The sequence below is a fragment of the Lithobates pipiens genome, unplaced genomic scaffold, assembly GCF_037356315.1.
Source record: "Lithobates pipiens isolate NorthernLeopardFrog02 unplaced genomic scaffold, aLitPip1_a1.2 Scaffold_23, whole genome shotgun sequence".
In the NCBI taxonomy this organism is placed as follows: Eukaryota; Metazoa; Chordata; class Amphibia; order Anura; family Ranidae; genus Lithobates; species Lithobates pipiens.
In genome coordinates this window covers 56,773,351-56,781,366 of record NW_027507785.1, presented here as the reverse complement: position 1 = coordinate 56,781,366, position 8,016 = coordinate 56,773,351, and positions in this window count along the sequence as shown.

Sequence of the window (8,016 nt, the reverse complement as noted above, 5' to 3'; positions counted from 1 at the left end):
AGGTGGGGGTGGAGCTTCACTTTAAAGCTTTAGGGTCCTTTCACACAGGGCGGATCAGTGCTGATCTGCCCCGTGGATATCCGCTTGCTCGCTGAGCAGGAAGATGACAGGTCCGTTTCTGCACACTGCGCAGGGACGGACCTGTCACAGCGCCGCTCTCCCCTATGGCAGATCGGGTGATGACGGACCGCAGTGTCTGTCGTCACCCGATCCGATGAGGGATGGAAAAATAGCTTTTTCCTCCGTCACACTTTTTTGGATCGGAGCGGGTCGGATGTCAGCGGACATGACACCGCTGACATCCGACGCTCCATAGACCTCTATGGAGCATCCTTTCAGGTCCGCCTGAAAAACTGACAGGCGGACCTGAACGGATCGTCCGTGTGAAAGGGGCCTTACACTGTTCACACTGTTGCAGGGACAGGGCAGCTTGTAAATCGCATATTGTCCAGCAGCCAAAAAGTCCTGCTCTTATGCAGATGCACAGTGGCGTCCATAATTGGTAATTAAACCCCCACGTGTTGGAAAGAGCAGCGTTTTTTCAGGCAAATGAAACCGCATGGTGCTTGTGCATCATTCGGTTTCTGTAGAGCTGTGTTTTAGGAAAGGTGCAGAGACTTTTGTCCCGTGCCGTTTCCGGAAGTTACAGCTGCCCATTCAAATAAATAGACTGCTTTGTCCACACAAACGTGGCAAGTTATGCTATGTGATTGGGAAGTTGTAACAAATATAAAGTAGGTGTTATCCCAATTTGGCTGCAAAAGTGGAACTACACTTTAAATCTCGCCTACTCTTACATGTCTCTGAGATATATTAAAATATTTCTGTTACACGAGTTGTTCGATTTCAGTGGCTCCACCCTTCTAGAAATCAAATACTTTCTTACAAAGACAAAGGACTTGGTACTTCCCAATGACAGCTGTTATAGTTGGCACCAGTAGGCTCCGTTTTTTGCTCAGCACTTTCAAGCTAATGCACGCAGGAAGATATTTAAAATTTGCCATCAGTACTGAATCTGTGCCAGTGAAGCTGAGGGATGGATCACGTCAGAGGCGAAACCTGCTGGAGGTTTGACAAAGAACAGGTCCGGGCACTTCTCCCAGGGAATGTGCTGGCTTCTTAAACATGGCTAGCTGTCTGCGATTGTTTTGATAAGTCAGAGATAGCGGTTATTTTCAGCTGCGGGCCCCTCCGGGGACAACTTCTAGAGTCTCTCTTGGTGACATGATTTAAAAAATGACATAAAATGACAAAAATGACTTCAGTTTCACTGAAGAGTAATTCTCACGGTGGATTAGTGGAATGCATTGTATTTGTTAATGTGTTCTCTTCATGAACAACTTTGAGAGATCCTTCCAGCCGTACCCTGACTACCTAGAACAGCCTTTCTCAACCAGCGTTCTTTGGAACCCCTCACCACTGGAGGGTGCTCGGGCTTTCATCAGCAATATCTGACTCTCGGATAATCATTGATACCAAAGATCTTTTTTTTGCGATCTGTAAGGGGATCATTCTCCTCAGTCTTCCCAATCACCACCATTGTAAGGAGTTTTCTACCCATTGATCACCAACTGAAGGAGCATTCTTCCCAGGGGTCACGAAGGTAAGGAACATTCTTCCCACCGACCACCAATGTATGGAGCTTTCTACCAAATGATCAACAAGGCAAGGAGCATTTTTCCCCACCAACAACTTATGTAAGGAGCATTCTTCCTACCGGTCACCAATATGAAGAGCATTTTCCCCACTAACCAGCAATGTAAGGGGCATTCTACTCATTGATCATCAATATAAGGAACATTTTTCCCATTGTCCACCAATGTAAGGAATGTTCTTTCTATTGACCACCCATCTAAGGGGCATTCTTTCCACTGGCCAACAATGTAAGGGGGTATTCCTTCCACTGGTACAAACAAGTGCCAACCACCCCAACCTATAACGTTTCTTTCCACTGACCACCATTGTAAGGATCTTTCTACCCAATGATTGACAAGGTAAGGAACATTCTTCCCCCCGACCATCAGTGTATGGAGCTTTCTACCCACTGATCAACAAGGCATGGAGCATTTTTCCCCATCAACCACTAATTTAAGGAGCATTCTTCCCACTAACCAGCAAAGTAAGGGACATTCTACTCATTCATCATCAATATAAGAAACATTTTTCCCATTGACCACCAATGTAAGGAACGTTCTTTCTATTGACCACCAATCTAAGGGGTATTCCTTCCACTGGTACTAACAAGTGGCAACCATGCCAACCTATAACATTTCCTTCCACGGACCACCAATGTAAGGAACATTCTTCCCACTGATCACCAATGTAAGGAGCTTTCTACCCACTGATCAAAAAGGCAAGGAGCATTTTCCCTACCAACCACTAATGTAAGGAGCATTCTTCCCACCCACCACCAGTATAAAGAACATTCTCCCCAATAACCAGCAATGTTAGGAGCATTCTACTCATTGATCACCAATATAAGGAACATTTTCCCCATTGACCACCAATGTAAGTCATGTTCTTTCCATTGACCACCAATGTAAGGCATGTTCTTTCCATTGACCACCAATCTAAGGGGCATTCTCTCCACTGACCAACAATGTAAGGGGTATTCCTTCTACTGGTACAAACAAGTGGCAACCACCCCAACCTATAACAGTTCCTTCCACTGACCACCAATGTAAGGAGCTTTCTTCTCACTGACCGCCATTGTTAGTAGCATTATTCCTATTGACCACCAATGTAAGGAACATTCTTCCTACTGACCACCAATGTAAGCAGCATTCTTCCCATTGACCACTAAGAAAAGATAAAGGATATTCTTCCCCATCTTTTCCAATCAGAGGACACCTTGTATTCATTGAAAAAAAACATGTTATTTGAATGGTAACAGTGCCAAGCAAATACCCCCTGCCCCAAGTGTTTTGCATGCAGAGGGGAAGTGGCTCACACAGAACCCCCCCCCCCCCCCCCCCCCCGGTTTCGGGAGGTCACAGTGATCACTGTATTAGCCTTGAATACAATAGCGAATAGAGATCATATATGTGATTTACTGTACATACTTACATTGTGCCAAGCTGAAACAATACACGTATTTATTACAGATCATTGCTGGAGTTCAACAGATGATCCAACTTTTTCACATTATCCCCAAAATAAAATGTTTTGGCTGCAGATCAGCTTTAAGTGAATGTTGCGACCTCTTATGTATGACTACCTAAAGCAAAAGTATAGTTTATTTTCAAATCAACACACAAATATATACCTATCTCTACATGTCAAATTGGTGGCAATTGCCATCAATGGCACCGTCCTAATCGGTGCGGCGCCAAAAGTCGTTTTTCTACTCCTATTTGCGAATTCTGGCTGCGATTTCGTGCAGAAACCTCCACAGATGTCTCCGAAATCACGTCCGAAATTGGGACAGTCTTGCGGGGGGTGAAATTGTGCGAGTTCAGCTGAACCCGCAGCTCAGTGTGAACCTGGGCCTAAGGCTGCATTCACACCTGAGCGTTTTCAGCTCAAAAAACGCCCCCACAAGTAAAATCCCATTCATTTTGATGGCACCTGTTCACATATGAGCGTTTTGTCACCTAAACCAAAACCTTCAGCTCAAAAAAAGAACATGAGCTTCTTTGGGGCAGATTAGGGGCGTTTTTCTGCTTTTTACATTGGTGACCTGAACAAAATGGATCGGCAAATACGCGCAAATTCGAAACGCTGAGGTGTGACTGCAGCCTAAGGCTGGCCGTACATTATACACTTTTCCTCTATAGAGTTCCTTTAGAGTCACCAAAACTATATAATATGAGGTCAAATCTAAACACTTTCAATTTGTGTGCAATCAGGCAGGCCCTTCAACTACATAGTTGAAGGTAAATCTAAAGGAAATTGGATAAGAAAATTGTATAATGTATGGCCAGCTTAGGTCACTTGCAGGGACAATCTGAAGAAAGAGCGGGATGATGCCAGTATATATATTTCTTTTATTATTATTATGTTGAGTGTCTCGTTTTAAGGACCACCTCTCACTACAACAGAAGATCCATACATGACTTATATAGACCATGTCATACATCTGAAGTGTTGGAGCTTCCCTAATTACCAAAGGAACTTCTATATATAAAGGATGAATTTATTTGTATTTTGCATCTTTTTTTCACTTTTTGAATATCTGCCTCCTGTTATACTATTTTCATTTTTTGTTTTTACCCATTTGATTGAAGCGGGATAATGCACAACCTCTGCAAACATGAGACCCAATGATGTGTATGTGTGTTAGTAAAGATTATCTCATCCCCATTCCGGTCACCTTGGTTGAGTGATTGCTTCTCCATTCTGCATTTGCAAGAATTTGGCTGATTGTGGGTTGTGTTACACTACGCTATACTCTGCGGCACCCCTGGGGGGCTCCATGGGTCAATTATGTACTCAGCAGTACTCTATTACTATCAGTTACTCTGCAGTACTCAGGTACTATCAGATTTTTTTTTTTGCAGTACTCAGTTACTCAGCAGCACTCTGTTACTCTCAGTTACTTCTCAGTACTCAATCACTCCCAGTTACTCACATTTACTCTTCAGCACTTAGTTACTCAGCAGTACTCAGTCACTCCCAGTTACTCAGCAGCACTCTATTACTCCCGGTTACTTCTCAGTACTCAGTCACTCCCAGGTACTTAGCAGTACTCACTTACTCAGTTACTCAGCAGTACTCAGTCACTCCCAGTTACTTAGCAGTACTCGCTTACTCAGTTACTCAGCAGCACTGCTACAACCAGTTACTTCTCAGTACTCAATCACTCACAGTTACTCACATTTACACTTCAGTACCCAGTTACTTAGCAGTACTCGCTTACTCTCAGTTACTCGGCAGCACTCTGTTACTCCCAGTTACTTTTCAGTACTGAATCACTCAGTTACTCACATTTACTCTTCACTACTCAGTTACTCAGCAGTACTTAGTCACTCCCAGTTACTCAGCAGCACTCTGTTAGTCCCGGTTACTTCTCAGTACTCAATCACTCACAGTTACTCAGCAGTCCTCAGTCACTCCCAGTTACTCAGCAGTATTCAATCACTCACAGTTACTCTTCGGTACTCAGTCACTTATACTCAGTCACTCAGCAGTTACTTCTCAGTACTCAATCACTCCAATTTACTCTTCAGTACTCAGTCACTCCCAGTTACTTAGCAGTACTCGCTTACTCTGTTACTCAGCAGTACTCAGTGGCACTCTGTTACACCCAATTACTTCGCAGTACTCAATCACTCACAGTTACTCACATTTACTCTTCAGTACCCAATTACTTAGCAGTACTCGCTTACTCTCAGTTACTCAGAAGTACACGGTCACTCCCAGTTACTCAGCAGTACTCAGTTGCTCGGCAGCACTCTGTTACTCCCAGTTACTTCTCAGTACTGAATCACTCACAGTTACTCACATTCACTCTTCAGTACTCAGTTACTCAGCATTACTCAGTCACTCACAGTTATTCAGCAGTACTCAGTCACTCACAGTTATTCAGCAGTACTCCTTCACTCCCAGTTACTCAGCAGTACTCAGTTACTCAGCAGCACTCTGTTATTCCCGGTTACTTCTCAGTACTCAATCACTCACAGTTACTCTCCGGTACTCAGTTACTCAGCAGTACTCAGTCACTCCCAGCTACTCAGCAGTACTCAATCACTTACAGTTACTCTTCAGTACTCAGTTACTCATACTCAGTCACTCAGCAGTACTCAGTCACTCCCAGTTACTCAGCAGCACTCTGTTTCTCCCAGTTACTCAGCAGTACTCAGTCACTCACAGTTACTTAGCAGTACTCACTTACTCTGTTACTCATCAGTACTCAGTTACTCAGCGGCACTCTGTTACACACAGTTACTTCTCAGTACTCAATCACTCTCAGTTACTCATATTTACTCTTCAGTATCTTAATGCATTCTAAAAACCTCTGTGTGCAGCATCCCCCCTAATACTTACCTGATCCCCATCTCTATCCAGCAATGTCGCAGGAGAGACTCGTCTCTGTCTGGTACTCTTACCCCTCGTTGGCTGATATAGCAGAGCAACGCCATTGGCTCCCACTGCTGTCAATGAAAGTGAGCCAATAAGGAGAGAGAGGGGGGTGAAGCCGAACCACGGCTCCGTCTCTGAATGGACGCACAGAGCTGCGGCTCAGCTTCCCCTCATAGCAAGGTGCTTGCCTTGGGGAGCAGGAGGGAGGGGCTAGGAGAGCCAGTGGGGGACCCGAGAAGAGGAGGATCGGGGGGAGGGGGCTGTGCAAAACCAACTGCACACAGTAGGAAAGTATAACATGTTTGTTATTTTTAAATGAGAAAAAAAACTGAGGTTTTAGTATTACTTAAAGTGTATTTTTCCTTGAAAATGTGCTTTTCCTAAATGGCTGCGCAAATATTGTGCAACATAGAAAACAAAACAAAAAAATATATATTCTCAGGGGCCTCCACTTTAATAAAATACTGTATATAGTGTTTGGGGGGTTTAAGTAATTTTCTAGAAAACAATGCTGATTTTACATGTATATGAGAAATGTCAAAATTGATCTGGATGGCAACATTGTACCCAGAGAGAGAGACTGCAGCAGGGGGCTGATCTGCGTCAGACATGCAGCCAAGAACTGCAGCGGCACCAGGAATTACATGCTCAGTCCTCTCACTTCATGCTGAATCTACAGGACAGGAAGTGAAGGTAAATCTCCTCAATGAGGACAAGAATGCCCAAAAAAATACTATGTTGTCTCATTAAGTGCTATATAATTTACAGCGGCATTCTTTTCTGTTTTTGTTTAATGAATGATAATAATAGTAATAATGATAAAAAAAAAAAATTATAATAGACACAATAACATAATAACAGTAAAACAATAGCAATAATAGAAAACATAATAAAATAATAGAATAACAAAAACAATAATAGAAATAATAATAAATATATTAACAATAATAACAATACAAATATTGACAATACTAATAATAGCAACAATAAAAATAATAATAACAATAATAATTTTGACAATAAAAATAAAAAATAAAAAATAATAACAATAATGGTAAGAATAATATAAATACTAGAAATAATAATAGCAATAATAATGTTAACAATAAAAATAATAACAACAAAAGCAATAATAGAAATAATAATAAAAATAATAATAACAATACAAATATTGACAATACTAATAATAGCAACAATAAAAATAATAATAGTAATAATAATGTTACCATTAAAAATTAGAACAACAAAAGCAATAATTGAGATAATAATACAAATATTAACAATAATAACAATACAAATATTGACAATACTAATAATAGCAACAATAGAAATAATAACAATAATAAAATTGACAATAAAAAAAATAACAATAATAACAATACAAATATTGACAATACTAATAATAGCAACAATAAAAATAATAAAAAAATAATGATATTGACAATAAAAAAAATAACAATAATAGTAAGAATAATAAAAATACTAAAAATAATAATAGCAACAATAAAAATAATAATAGCAGCAGTAATAATGTTAACAATAAAAATAATAACAACAAAAGCAATAATAGAAATAATAATAAATTTATTAACAATAATAACAATACAAATATTGACAATACTAATAATAGCAACAATAAAAATAATAACAATAATGATATTGACAATAAAAAAAATACAATAATAGTAATAAAAATAAAAATACTAAAAATAATAATATTAACAATAAAAATAATAATAGCAGCAATAATAATGTTAAAAATAAAAATAATAAACAACAAAAGCAATAATAGAATTAATAATAAATTTATTAACAATAATAACAATACAAATATTGACAATACTAATAATAGCAACAATAAAAATAATAATAACAATAATGATATTAACAATACAACTAAAAAAGTAAAATAACAATAATAGTAAGAATAATAAAAATACTAAAAATAATAATAGCAATAATAAAAATAATAATAGCAATAATAATGTTAACATT